This window comes from Pteropus vampyrus, unplaced genomic scaffold, assembly GCF_000151845.1.
Source record: "Pteropus vampyrus isolate Shadow unplaced genomic scaffold, Pvam_2.0 Scaffold55, whole genome shotgun sequence".
In the NCBI taxonomy this organism is placed as follows: Eukaryota; Metazoa; Chordata; class Mammalia; order Chiroptera; family Pteropodidae; genus Pteropus; species Pteropus vampyrus.
The window spans coordinates 6,395,259-6,411,094 of record NW_011888836.1 but is presented as its reverse complement, the minus strand read 5'-3'; the positions used below and the strand labels follow the sequence as shown (position 1 = coordinate 6,411,094).

At 35.5% G+C, this 15,836-nt stretch overlaps 1 protein-coding gene and 1 pseudogene across 6 annotated transcripts in view; both read left to right on the top strand.

Annotated features, from left to right (window-relative positions):
• The window catches only part of GREB1L (growth regulation by estrogen in breast cancer 1 like), a 225,124-nt gene that overhangs the window by 15,133 nt on the left and 194,155 nt on the right, over positions 1-15,836 (top strand). The window lies entirely within an intron of this gene.
• LOC111739935 lies at positions 11,318-11,436 on the top strand (annotated as a pseudogene).

Here is a 15,836-nt window from a genome sequence, read left to right as displayed (position 1 = left end):
AATATGTTGTCTTTTTACTATTTTTTTTAAAAAAAATTGAATGGAATTAAATTTTTTACCTGATTCATGAACCACCAGAGAAAGGAAGATGCACGTTAAGGAAAAGAAAGAAAAAAGACTTAAAGGATAACTAGAACTCAGTACCTATATAATAATATTTTAGTTTTAAACTCTGTTACTCCTTTACATTAGGGCTTATTAAAGAACAAGATCATAATTTAGTCTGCTAAATTATAACTCATTACATTTATGTAGTCATTTATTTTTGTTGAGTTTATTTTTTATTTAAAAGCTGTTTTTTAAAGAGAATTATGTGTATGAGAAGTCTGTTCTGAGTTGACTTTTGTTAGTAGAATTCTGTTTTGATCTTTTTAGAGATATTTTCCCCTTAACTCATATTACATTAAAGCATTAGCAGAATCCTTATTGCAGTAAATAAAACTGATTAAAAATAGTTATGTAGTCACAATTTTCTCTCCTAAGAAATAGAGATTTAAATCTCTGAAAACACTAATGTGTGTGGGATGGTTATGATAGTCCAGCTGCCTTTGTGTGTGTTTCATTTAAATGTAAATTTATCTTAGGGACTCTAAAGATGAGCTCAAAAGGTAGAGAATTTTAATATGAATAGTTATTTCTTTTTCCTGAACACTGAAATAAACCCTATTTTACAAACCTTATTTTTTTAATGAAAAAAAAAAAAAACTTGCTAAACAGCCAGTACTCAACTACCTTATTTAAAAGGTTCTTAATGGATTATTGATTTTTTCACATTAGCAGTTTTTGTGAGATATATTTATATTTAAAAAAATTTATATGCTATAACAACAGTGCAGCAATTTTCAGTATGATGCCTGAGTTGTATTTTGTATGATGCCTGAGTTTTATTTTCCGTTTAATTTCCTTTACCATGTAAAGGAAAACAGTAGCAGAAATGAGATTGTAGAAACATATTTCCAATAATTAAATCTGAGATGTTAAAAAAAAACCTGTTGAAGTTAGCAGAAGCACACTGACATATGTATTGCACATATCTAGATACTGGGTACATACTTAGACTATATTTTTAACCAGTGCTTAAAACTTACTCTGATATTGTAACTGTAAATCAGCTTCCACGAACAATTTCTGAGGACAGGTTTTTTGAAAAAGTTTCCACTTGCTGCTATCCCCTTTTAGACAAAAGGGCAAGATTTGAAGCTCTGTAATTTGGCTTCATTTTATACTTACTCGTTGGCATTGTTACTGTAAGCTACCACAAATGTTCTCTTAAGGGAGATTACCTTGTATTGTCTTTAGCAGCTTTTTCTGCTTCCCTACAATAAAACAGGCCATTTGTGTGGTTGCTGTTGATTGCATATTTTGAAGTCATTTTTGTCTTTAGCCATTGAATTACCAGCCTGTAATTATCTTGTGTAAAATAAACAAACAAATAGACAAAAATCTCTTTGATCTACCCTAACCTTTCTATATGTAAATTTTGAAAAAGTGGCACTGTAGCATGCCAATAAAATGTACTCTTGCATTGACATTTCCAAAGTAATTATTAAAAGAATTATAAACTTTATTAAAGGAATTGCTATTTAATGTTTGATAAAATTTACTTAGATCACATAAGTGTAAATATTTCCCAAGCAACTGCTATAAAGTCAAGAGTTCTCTTCAAAGAAAAGACCTTTGTTTAATCTAAATATCTCTCTTTTATACAGTTAGGAAAAATAGTGTTTCCTGAGTAAATTTATTGAGAGATCCTGAAATTGTTTTATGCCATTCTTTAATATGTATGTTTCCATAGAGTGCTTGCAGATTTTAAGACATAATTCTGTATGTTTTGCTTTAATTTATAGTTGCTGTTTAGAATTTAAAACTGAGTTTTATAGTCCCCCATATAGGTATGACAATGTGTATTTTCAGCACTATCCTTATTTACAGATTCTGTAATATGAGGTCAGACACTGTGGTTTATAATCAAAATCAGTGATTTCTTTTGTTGGTAGCTTGTCATTGGTAAAAAGTGTCTCTGTGTTAAAAACCTCAAGACTCTTTACAAGGTGATGGCACAGTCAACCTGTAGAAAATGAGTGTGGTAGATCAGTTTTCCCTGTGTTCATTTCCATTTTGTGTCATAGTTTGAGGAAAAACAATAGATGAGAACAGATTAATATGAATATTTTTAATCATTCCACCTGGTAGAACTCCATGTCATGCCTAAGAAATAAACATTGGGTTTTTAGATGTATTTTTCCGTTTAATTACTGCTGTATAGCAACTTCCTCATTTTAACTTTTATGACATTCTGTTTTAGTAAATCAGTTGGTGTTGATGCTGAGGTGGGGGATGGTAAAAGTAACTGTAAAAGGTTTATACCTTCCACTCAGGGTTATTACCTGGTAACTGAAAATGCTGTCTGAATCCATTTTTGTAGTGCCAGGGAGGATGGGGGGTGGGGAGAATGAAATTTGAATCAGTGACCATCTGGCCCAGATTTGGCTGATTTCCTTTGCACTGCCCTTTGTTTCAGCCAGACAATGGATTGTTCCATTTACAGATAAGAACTCTGAAGATGACTTTGTGCTGAATCAGCAGGTTTGGTTTGGGATTTCAAACATAGACTCATAATGAGGGGTTTTCTGCTGTTCCAAACATCACTATCCTTATCTTCATCTGTTATAGAAATATTCTTAAGGTTTTTTACAGTTTAATAGGATGATAAGATTGCAGACAAGTCAAATAAAATAATGAGGAATGTAGCTTTCTGGTTTGATATTACCTGTCTCAAACATGGAAATTTTCCTTGTCCCTAGTTTCCAAAATTAATATCTTTCTGATTGTGATTTTTGATGAATCTTCATATAGACTCCTCTGTCTGAATTTGAATTTTCCACTCAGACCTTTGATAATTTAAATTTAATGTTGTCCTGAATGTAAGCTAGGCTTTTATGATGTAGTTGTGTAAATGGTAAGTTTTCTATAACATATGTTGCCATATATCTGCAAATTACATCTTAGGGTGTTAGAGCTATTTTCCTTGTTTTAAATGGTACATAATCATCATCAAACTGTTAAAAAAAATGGTTATTGACCAGAAACAGGGGGACCTTTGTTGCCCACCATTCTAATTAAGCCAACCATCAGTTTTTGTAGATTATCTCAGAAGAGGTAAAGAGTGTGATTAAATGTCACTTTCCTGGAAGATGAGGAAATTTCAATGCTGCCATCTTACTGTGTGTCCAAAAAATATAAAAATAACCATTTTTACTTCTGAAGTTTTAGGAGGATCAGTGGCAGTGTTTAAGTTAACCTTTTAGTTTAACTCATCTCTTTATAGCTGAATTGCCATGTAGCACTCCAATAGCAATTTTTCTTGACAACTTTTTCTGAAACCACTTATAACTTTGAAATCAAACATCAGATCAAAGTGGCTGCTTTGATATCTAATCTGTAATTCTTTTGTGTAGATAAAGGAATGTTCTTTAGGTAGAATCAAGGGGACCAATCATAAGGAAAAAGCTTCTTACTAGTTCCACAAGGATCTAATTATGTAGCAGATGGGACCACACAGCACAGTGCACTGTCATTTGATGTAATTAATTTTAGGTCTGTATGCAGTGAAAGTGAATGACAACAAATGGCACAAAATCTTAGTTTGCATTTTTATGGGGCACTGTGTATTCATATATGTTTCTCCCCCTTGTTCAGATCTCTTTAATCGACTAGTTGCTCTATTTGATGGTAATCGGGCCTCAGAATTGCTTGTTTGGTTTAAATGCATGGGTGATTTGGAGCACGAGGATGTATGAATGTTAATTGGAATCGAATATTTAGATTTAGAGAACTGGTTAGTTAATCTATAGAATAGACAGAGTTAAAAAGCTGCAATGACAACATCATCACCAAGACAAGTTCCATTTTACTTTTACCCTGGCTTTAACTAGTTCAAGGAACTAGTTTGAGGTAGAGGGGAAGGTCTTATTCTTTTGTCCCCCTCCCCCCACTTGTTCACCCTTTACCCCCCAACCTCTGACTCTCCTTCAAATCTCACTGAGGAATTATAGTTTCTACAGAGGCTTGGTTGCAGATGCCTGGAAAGTTTACACTGCAGAGAGTTGTTTTGTTTGGCATAGCTAATCAGGAGCCAGGCTGGAATTGCTCATAGCTGTCATTCAGGTTTTGTTTCAAAGTCCAAGGACCTGCTGGGAAAAACAAAAAGCTAATGAAAGCTGACTGTATTTAGGCCTCAAATCTGTGGAATCTGAAATGATGTCCTGACAGTGTATTCTTATTCTTCCACATTCTTGCCGTTACTAAGGTAACATTTTTAGAAGCTTTCCATCTTCATTGTCAAGTATTTGCTACACTTATTGTTGTTTTTCAGATTAGAGCAATTCAGATTATCTTCTTTTGAGATGAAGGAAAAGAGAAAATAATGGAAATAAAATGTCTGAATCAATTACCCTGAATGCTAGTAAATCAGTTTTTTTTTCCTCAACACCCTAAAACTCTGTAGATTCATAACAGATTAAAATTGAGAACAAGATTAATTTCCTCAGGTTTATGAGTGCTGTGTAAAGATTCCATTTTTTTGCAATATAAAATAGTAAATATTCATATAATCACTAACAAATACATTTTATAGGGAAAAGATATATTGTGAAATATCCTGTTTTTAAGATCTTCCTCCTTGAATGATTAAACATGTTATATGAAACACCAATGTGCTTGAATTCTGATCTGTATATTGGAAAATTAAGTAACACAAGATAATAGACTTCGATGAACATATTCACCCCCCAAATCGGTCTGTTAATATTTGTTTCACAGGATGTTTTATCTTAGCGGATTAGCACCCATATAGCTGAAAATGCTGTTGTTTTTATAGCCAGGAGACCATTGGGGCACATATTACCTGTGGTTTGATAAATGATAAAAGTGAATTTTTTTACAGGCACAGTGTTCTTTGGGTATGCTTCAGATTTGAGAACTCCCCAGGGATGCTCCTCAATAGTTATTATAACCTTTATGAATCTTCTTGTCAAGGTATCGACTCATTATAAGAAGACATAGTTTTTTCCCGCGGACTTATTGGACATCATCATCAAGTACTCTTTCCCCTGTGGCAATAACTATAATATTGAAATGATCTAGTTTTAGTACTGATCAGATCATGTTCCTTATTTGGTATCAAGACAATAGAAGTCTATATTCATGAATATAAGATCTAGCCTAATTTTATTCTAAGAAATATAAGAGAGTAGGCAGCTGGCTGAATGGAAAAGAATCAGATCTGGAAGACAAGTGTTCAAAGTGTCAGGAGGCCCTCATTTTAATTTCTGTATCCTTCTCATGCTGGCCGCCCAGCTTGGAATTTTATCTTCTCTTCTGTCCACCTAAGTTCTACATTTCTCAAGGTCCAGCTCATGTTCTTCTTTATTTACTAAGCCCTCTTCAACTTCTGTTGCTGTTCAGAGAATGAGATAGTATCCTTAGCTGATCACAGTATCTAAAGAACTGTGTTTAGATATGGTTTCTACATTTTTAGGAGGACAATGATCAGGATGGGGGAAATATGGGGGGAAATAACACAAAGGAAATAGACAATTTGAAAGGGGCAAATTTAATCCAAGAAGATTAAGATAAAATAGTTGTCTTCAAGGGCTGAGATTTGTAACTGGAATTAGATTTACTCTAATTACCTTAAAGTTCTTAAAACTTTTAATATATCTTTAGCAGTGGTTTTCAAATGTTACTCTGCAGATCTGCAGGCATTGTGTGGTGTGCCCCGGGCTGCTAGGGGGTGGGGAAGAAGGGGCACCAGTGGATTTGCTGAAGGCCCCCTACAGCTCCCAACAGTGGAGTTCCACTTATAACAAAAACCATTATATATTGGTTTATGCCTAGTATTTCTTTTAAAGACATGTTGCACTGCTTAAAAAACAAAGTTTTAAAAATCACTGATGTATGGAGTAATAAACAGGTGAGAGTTTTTGTTCAACATAGGATAAAATGTTTTAGCAATAAGAGACATTAAAAAATTAACAAGGCTGCTTTGTGAAATGTGAGTTCCACGTTAAGTCAGAAGCTTAATGACCCTTATAAGGATGTTAGAAGATTTCTGCTTATGGGGCAAGATTAAGTTTGATTGCCCACCCCCTAGGTTTTTCTGTGGTTCCAAGTTTGTATAGTTGATTTCTTCTTTTGCTGTTAGTATCAGACTTAGCTGTTCTCAATTGGGTTTTGGTTAAACCCCACCTCCCCACTCAATCATGAGGTTCCAGAGAGTAGGAACAATGTCTAAACTGCTTTTGGATTCTTCAGATACCAGCATAGATGTAGGAGCTCAGTAGATACCTGTGGATACAAGAAATAACTGCAATTAGCATATGCTTGATTGTGTTATGACCTCTTCCAGTTATAAAAGGTGATAAGGGAAGGTATTTGCAGGATTTTTTTCCACTACTGCTTTTTGTCCTTGAGGAGTAATAGAAATGGCAAAGCACATTTAAGATAAGCCTTTATTATTTTTTTCTGGCTAGGAGGCCAGAATATTACAGGGTCTGAAAACGTGAACATGACCTCTCCCCTCTTCTCCACACCAACCCCCTCATCCCACCCCAGAAGTGCATAACTGGTGAAACCTTGAATGTGGAAATCATGACTCTGTATACATACTGAGAAACTGAGACACAATAGGACAAAGCATATCTCAAATGCAGATATGGAAATGCATTATAGGAGGATCACATCACTAGCCCGAACTTTGAGGTGCGGGGGTGTGGTTTGCCTCAGGATTCAGTTGGTTCTGATGTTATTGAGAACTGCAGCTACAGGGTATGAATGACAGGAAGAAATTCCAAGATTAGAATCTGCTAATTGTGATAGAATTGATAGGGCAAGCAGGTGCTTGATGAGCACAGCCTAATCTCAAGCAGCCCTTTCACTCATAGCAGGACTTTTATATTTCTTCTTTGTGCTGAGTGGAAAAGAGCAAAGTGCTTTCCCTTATCTCCTGGCACATTGCCTTGTGTCTAGTAGACACTCAAGGAGTGCTTATTCAATCGAGCTAAATTTTATTAATGGGACTTTTAGAGCCAATTACCAATTATAGTACACACCACAGCTGGTAGTCCTCTTTGCTTGAAGTCTCCACTATACCTCTACAAACTCAAGAGGGTTTAAGGATGACAAGTTTCATGATGTCAGTATCTTTTAGTTCAAATGAGCACATTGGTCATATATGAAAATACAAACAGACTTTTGAAAGATCTCTGATCAAGTTGTTCATTGTTGATAAATGCCAAGGGGAATGCCTGGAGCCAGTGATAATTCCAGCATTAAGGAATCTTTGCCATATCCCCAGAAGAGAGATGCTTTCATTAGGTGAGTAGTTATAAATCCTAACTATGTGTGCTGTAATAACTGAGCATCTGCTGGAGTGAAGATGTTATAAACAGAAAACAAGGGAAGTGCTCTCAAAAATAGTCTAATACCTGTCTGTGCCTGTGTTATTGATGGAGATGAAATTGGGGGCCCAGAGATATGTAAAGAGCCAAGACTAGAATATAGGTTATTTGATTCCCAAGATATGTGCTTATTTATAATGATGAGAATATCTTTTTTCATCCTGTAAATGTTTCATAATATTTAAGAATGGCCTTTCTTCTCAAAACTGTTTTGAAACTTAGGGGTTATGCATAATTTTGAAAACTGTTAATATATTCTTAAAGCTGCTAAACATATCTTAGGTCTTTAGGTAATAAGGCACTGCATGTGGTAAGATCATCATAAAGCTGCTCATGTAATAAAGAAGATAACAGCAAAATGCCTTAGGCAACAAGTATCTTACGATAATATGAATGAAAACAGAATAGGAGGCCTATGTGAAAAATTAAGGGGTTTAATAAACCTTAATTGAATATGCGCATTTACATGATTCTTAGCAACAGTTCATTAAAATGTCAGTCAACATAATTGATTAATGCTGGTCAGCTCCAGAGATCAGAAATAAGATCAGGATAAAAGTTTCACAGAGGAAGTTTTAAGTATGTAACAAGGAAGAACTTAAAACATATTTTACTTATTTAATTATTAAATATACCAAAGAGTCTAATAGTGAAAATTAGTTCTTCTTCCATCTCTGTCTCCCAGTCACCCAAATTCCCCATCCAGCGATAACTCCAGCTTCTCGTATATCCTTCCTGAGATATTCTGGACATGTACATGCCTCTAGGGAAGCATACTGAACATACTGTTTGACTGCATTTTCACTCACTTAGCTATATTTTCGAGTTTGATGAAAACTTTCTGTTGACTAGTGCTCTTCAGCAGTGGAACACACTGTCTTGTGATGAAACTGAGAAGTGTCACTCAAGATTGGCCATGAAGAATACCAAAAGGATTCCCATACTGGGCAGGAGTTGTCAGTAGGTGACCTCCAAGGCTCCCCTTCTCAAATTTTACAATATATTTAAGGGCTTACTAGGTACTAAGCACCATGAGACAAAAAAGAAGTATAAGGAATTTATATTTTAGTTGGGAAGAAAAAATATATCTTATATATAGACCATCAGTGTAAATGTGAAAAATTCCATAAGAAAGAATTAATAATATCAGAGTTGTTTACAAATAATTGTCGAATGAGCCAGATAGATTACATTAAGTACTATGAGTTAAGCGAAGGGTAGAGAAGTCTAAGGAAACTTTGCTTAAGAGGTGAGACTACATAATCCTTGAAGAATTGAATTTGAATTAATAGGGAAGGGGTAAGGAGAGCAGTTTGGCGCTGAGGAACACTGAACATGAATATAGGGACAGTGGTAGAACAGTATGAAAGCAGTAGAAAGAAAAAGTCAATAGGGCATAAAGCTGTTGGATTGAGACCATGTTATGGAGTAGGTAAATTCCAGTCTCTGAAATGTAGCCTATGATTACTGAGCAACAAAGGCCCATTGAAAGTTTCTGAACAGTAATGTGACAATGCTGTATTTCGGAAAGGTGAATCTAGCTATTGTATGAATATGGGCTCAGGGTAAAATGGACCTGAATATTAGTATTGGCAATAAAGGAGAAAGAGACTCAGAAAATAAAATGAAAGATACATGTGATTATTGATTGAATTCGGAGTCAGAGGAAAAGAATGAAAGACTGAAGACTTCCTGTTTTCAAGCCCAATTGCCTGGGAGTAAAATGATGCCATTAACAGAAACAGGGAAAACAGAAATTGGAGTTTTGGGGAGAGAGGTGATGAATTTGATTTTAGATTAAGATTGACATGATGGGAAACATTCAGATAAAAACGTATTTGAAATAGTGGGACTAAACAAGGGTCTTGAAAGAAATTAGAACTGGATGGCAATATCCGCAATTCTGTTCCTTTAGGTCCAGATTGCCCCATTGAGTGCTCCATCTTCTAATCAGGCAAAACAAGCTGTTTTCCTTTGGCTGAACTCACATCAGACTCAGTTTAAATGGGAGGGAATTGTTTACTAGTAATGGTAATATCCACTCTAGGGGGATGTAAAAATGAGTATACTTTTATTATTTTACTCAAACATTACATTCCATCTCTTTGTAATGTGTGTTTTGTTGTACTGTGAATGACAGTCATTTAAATACTTGCATACTATTTTGGCTTGTTTAATTCCAAAAGAGATCTAGGCTGAGTTTCTTTCCAATATAGTATTATTGTCTTTATTGTTCCTAATAAATTTAGTATTTACATTTAAGGAGTTTGAAATTTAGTGAACCAGTTTGTATCCTGTGGCATAATGGACATGACTGTCTTTTAGGAGCTTTGAGATTGAAATGTAGTTATTTGAAACTTCTGTAACACCCTAGAAGAAAAAGTATATACTACTTTAGGGTGAGGGATATGCTTTATTTGCCCTGAGGAACTGGTATGCATCTTCTCTGTTGATAAGAGAAAGTATTGATAAAAGATTATTGTGTTCCCCCTTTTATTACCCTGGCTCCCCAGGAGCTACGTTTCATGCTGAACTATGTATTTACTGGTTAGTATATTTGATTTCTTCTCTCTTCTAGCCCTGAACTTTCTTTTAAGATTCTGTTACACAGTGTATGTCTTTTATTGTAAGCTGGTGCACATCCTGTTTGGGAAGAGAGAAGATACAAATAGATTCAATTTATTGTAACTATTAAACTATTTCCAATGAGTCAAGACTGTTCTCTCAGTATGTGGGATAATTCCAAGGTCATAGTAGGTACTTGAAAAATGTTTTTTGAGTGAATGAAGCTCAACAAGTTAAGAAAAGTCAGAGAGACTGTTTGAGGGGGAAAACCAGAGATGCTGACTTGAAAGAGAAAGTGTTTATGTTAGACTGAGAAATAATAGCGTTTCGACAGTTTAGTGAGTTTTTTAGGAAAGGGAATCACAAGAGCAGAGATGTGGAGGCAAAAAAATGTGGACCATGTCCTTGTAATGGTGAATAATCCATTTTGGAGAAGCATGGGAAGGTGAATGGAGTGGTGGGAGGAGACCCTGTTGGGATTATCATCTGTGACTTTACTTGATCTTGTCTCTTTATCATCTTGTCTGCGGTGAGACTCCAGAGTCCGCAAACCCTGGAGTTCACAGTGATAGGAGAAGGCACACAGCCTACTTTTCTAGTGTCCTCGCTCATCCTGCCCTTGACTCTTGGTCATTGACTCTAATCCTTTACTTAAAACAACTTAGCCACGATGTTATTTTAACCCTGTTTTAAACCCAAGTAGTCCAAAGGCTGTTGGGCAGCCTTAATTATTCTTTGGGTTACTCACCAGGAGGCCTTGAACATAAAGCACACTTATACCCGTGGGAACCAAATGCCTCCCTCACAAATAATGGATTATTTCATTATTTGAAGCTGCATGGCTAAAATTTGGAGGTAATAAAAATAAATCTTATGTTTATTATATATATTTATTAAGCATTAGGTGCCAAGCTCTCTACTAAGTACTTTATATTGGTTGTATCATTTAATTCTTATCACCATCCTTAGTATATGCTATTATTGTGTTTATTTCAATAAGGGAAAAAAATGGACAGAAGTTTAGTATCATTTATATTCAGAGTAAGTGCCAGAGCTGAGGTCTGAATCCAGGCAATCTAACTCCAAAGCCTAAGCTCTTAGCCAGTACATTTAAAGAAGCACATTAAAAAAGCATGAGAGATAACCATGTTGCTTTATGTTTAATAGATGGTGACAAATAACTAAGAATATGAAATTAACAGATCTTTATATTTCAAATTTCACCAAGTGGCAGTGGGCCCATTGAGGCCTTTATTTTGTCATGTCAATGTTTAAATAGAAAATTAACTTTAGTCTATGGCCATGCTACCCCGAACAAGCCTAATCCCGTCTAATCTCAGAAGCTAAGCAAGGTTGGGCCTGGTTAGTACTTGGATGGGAGACCACCTAGGAAGACCAGGTGCTGTAGGCATAAAAAATTAAAAAATAAGGGATCGTAAGCTGACAAGGTCCTTGCAATCTGTGGGATCACCCAAGGGTTGTCTCGCCTTAAAAAAAAAAAAAAATTAACTTTAAATGCCTTTAGATGGGGGCATGTACTATTTTTTTCATGCATATTCCATATCAGCTCAAAAATTTATGGCATTGATGAGTATGTTATGTTAGTTCAAAATGGATTTATTATGTTCAGAATGCAGCCCCAGTCATGCAGGTCCCTGTTTGAGTCAAGAAGTAAGGGATGATGTCATCCATGGAGGTCCCCTTTTATCAGGGAGGGAAAACATTTACCAGAATCCCCTATAGTATATTCCTCTTATGTCTTTTTAGCTAGAATTGGACTGCTTGGCCATCCCTTACTGCAGAGAAGGCTAGAAAGATGGAGAGCAGGATTTTCATGATGAACTTAGACCAAACAAAACCTTTCTCCTCGAGCTGTATGTATTAGGACCCCAAATAAAACCAAAGAAGACAGCAGGATAAATATTAGAAAAGATACCAAAAATATCTATTATTATCTTGTTCTTTAAAATTCTGATTGACTACTTACTACCTTCACAGTGAAATGACTCATTAGGATAAGCTAATTGCTGTAACAAACACCCACAGAATTTCAGTGGCTTAATTAATTACTTGCTCACATTGCAATCCATCGTGGTGAAGTGCTTCTTTTTGTAGTCGCTCAAGTATCCAGGCTCCTTTCATCTTGTTCTGCTGCCATCTTTGAATTCCAGCCTACAAGATTATTCTGGAAAGAGGAGAGAATACAGGGAAGACACACAACACTTAGCTGTCTTGGCCATCACATTAGGCACATTCTATTGTGAGAACTAGGAGATATTTGGCCATGTCTCCAGGGAGAAGGAGTGGTTTTGGTGAGCATTTAGTTAGCCTCTGCCACACTATGGTTGATTGAAATCTGGTTGTCATTGAAGACAGATGACAAAATGGATAGAGGTGTTCTTTAACAATGTGAAAAGTAAGTTTCACAAGAAGATATAAATAAATGAGATTTACTATCTTTTGTAATTTCTTGAAGGTATCTCACTTAATATTCCTCTTTATAGGTAGTTAAAATGTGGATAATAAATCTCATTTCCAAAAAGCCATCTCTGACCTCTCCAGTCAACAAGCAGCCTGCTGTATTTACTTCTGTGTGTGCTGTCCCTTGGCTATAATTGATTGGCATGTATCTCACTTGGCTCTAAACTCTCAGAGGGCACAGACCTTGTATAATTTATGTTTCAGTCACCAGGGCTTAATGCCTAGAAGGTAATCAATAAATATGTAATTGAATGATTAAATAGATAAATATGTGTATAGATAAATAGATAAGTATTTACTAATGTCAGTATTCAAATATACTGACATGAGTAAAACCTCAGACTAAAAGGAGAAAAGACTAGTTTTGAATTCACAAAAATTTTGATTTATGGAATTTTGTAAGAGTATGTTTTTCTCTACAGCATAGATGATCATTTGACTAGCTGCTCACAAATAATGTGTAGTAATAGCATCTAGTTGTATGCAAATGCTTATGAGGCAAAGATCTTAAAATATTTTCATAAATAGCTTAAAGATACAATTCAGTTTGCATGGCCTTAAATTTCACATCTGTGGAGAGTAAGATTAGTGAGATTTTATTTCACTAGTAACATTTGTAATACTTATTTTAATTTTTATTCATTACTTCAATCAATATTCAGTGAGTTTCTACTCAAACAGAAGATAGTAATAAACACACTTGTCTGTAATTATATAACTATATGATTCTATAATTGGATTGAGGGCTAGAAAGGCCAAAAGTAGCAGAGTACATAATTTATATTGGATATTTATGGAAGTTTTTGAGGAGGGACTGTCTGTGTTGAGATGAAAAGGAAGAAAGAGGCAAAGCTAGAGGAGAATTGGGGAAAGAGCACTTCAGAATATGTGAGGACTCCAGTGGAAAGTGCTTGACGTGTGAGAGAAGCTGAGAAAGATGGCCAGGGTCATCAGCTTGGAGGGGACTTTGCGAGGCCCAGAGGTAGGCACGGGATAGGCCTCATGACGTGTTGAGGCATTGGACCTTTGTTTTAATCTATTAGCTCATATGATTAAAAAAAAAAAAAAAAACTCACTATTTTAGATGGCAACATATAATAAACCTTTTAGCCTGCCCTTTTAGCCACTGTAAACTATATAAATACCATGTACAGTTGATTCTTGAGCAACGTGGGTTTAAACTGGTTGGGTCCACTTATATTTTTTTCAATAAATATCTGTACTGTTTGATCTGCAATTGGGAGTTTGTGAATGCAGAGGGCCAACTATATGCATTGATCTTCACCATTTTATAGAGGGGCCTTGAGCATCCATGGGTTTTTGTATTCGTTGGGGTCCTGGAATCAGGAATGAATACTAAGAGACAACATAGGTTTCTGAGTTGTCAAAAGTTATACACGGAGTTCGACTGTATGGGGGGTTGGCACCCCAACCTCTGCATTGTTCAAGAGTCAACTATATATAAAGTCAATAAATAGTTTTTATTTTTAATTAAAAATACCACACTTGTAATAACAATGAAAAAATTAAAAATGTTTATGTCTCATAAAGGAAGGAAGGAAACTAAGTTAGATCGAAAGATGTGGGGGGAATAGAATTGGATTGCAAGCTCACTTTTTAAATCAGAATAACTTCCAGATGAATTAAAGATACCAAAATAATAATAATTGACATTTGCACATATTTTAGTCATTTAATCCTTAGGGCGGCCCTATAAATTAGTAGCTATTTCCACCCCCATTTTAGGGCAATGGACACTTAAAGAGATAATGAGTAGTGCTACAGGCACTACAAGCCTAGGCATTCTGGCCTTAGAGTCTGTGTTCTTATCTGTCATACACGTACTGTCTCTAAAAATTCTAGGGAGGAAAAAAAGAGGAGTATTTATATAATGTTGGTGTAGGGAAAATCATTCTAACCATAATTATAAAGCTAAAAACAAGGGAAAGGATTGGTAGATTTGACTCCATCAACATACTTATTTAAACTTTTACATTTCCCCCAAATATTCAAAACAAAAGACATAAACAAGAAAAACAAAATATTTGCAGTGTATGTAATAAACAGAATGTTAATATTCTTTGTATATAAAGCATCCTTGTGATCAGTAAAAAAAGAACAAATACCTCAGAAGAAAATGGCTTGTGGCAGAGGCCTATAAACTTGTTTTGGACTAAATCCAGTCCACTATTTATTTTTAAAAATAAAATTTTATTGGAGTACGGCCATCCTCATTTTGTTTGCATACTGTCAATGGGTATATAAGTCACAATGCATTGTTGAATAATTGTGACCTTAAAGCCTTCAGTGTTTACTATCTGGTCCTTTACAGAAAAATCCCTCTGACTTCTGATGTGGAGGAATATCAAAGGTCAGATATTGATTTTGGTGGTCTTGAAAGACAATACAGAGTCTCTTCCCTTTGGAAGGCTTTGGGTGGTCCTGCTTGGTGGCAGAAGCATGGACCAGTTGACCTCTTGAGGTCCCTCCCTCACTTCATCCTGTTTATCTCAGACTCATCTTAGGTCAGGTTACTACACATGAATGCCTGTAGGCATCTGTCCTCTCTTATGTACTTATTTCTGTTGAGTCACTTCTCCTATTGACCTGTCTTTCTGCCCTTACCTTCATGTGTAGCACTACCTCTTCCATGATAAACAAACCTTAGAGTCTTCAGTGTTTTCCAGATACATCCTTTGGCCTTCATCAGTACCTGACTTTCTAGCCATCTACTTTTCTTTGCTCTTGGAACAAAATTGATGAGTTTTGCTGGAGAAATTCATACAACTAGGGTGATCAGTGATACAACTACATGCATTCTCACCTCTGCTAGGAACTCTGTCCTGAAATCCTGTGTTATCCCAAATTGGCTCTTCCCCAATTATGTCTAATGACTGGACAACCTAAACTTTCTTCTCAGTTCAGTTCCCTTTTCAGCTCTCTAAAATGAACTTCCTTCTACTTCACGGAGAAAAAGGAAGCCTTCATGCAGTATATATTGAATCCTAACCTTTTCTGATTCCTCAGAGTGAGGAATCCATTTATGATACCCCTTTCCTGCTTTATTTTCAACATTTTGTCTCTAAACTGTTTTCAATCCTGTAACTTACAAACTAGTTCATCTCTATTATTTCTATTTTTTTTTTTTTAAAGCAAAATGAGAAACAGATTGGAGGAAGAAAAAGTGAGAAGAGATAAACACATAGAGTAGGGGATAATGGGAGAGAGAAAGGAGAAAAGGAGAAAAAGAAGCTCTTTGATAACTCTTTGGATCCTACACTTCTTACCAAATGTCCCCCGGACATCTTTCCTTTCAAAACCCAGCCCCAC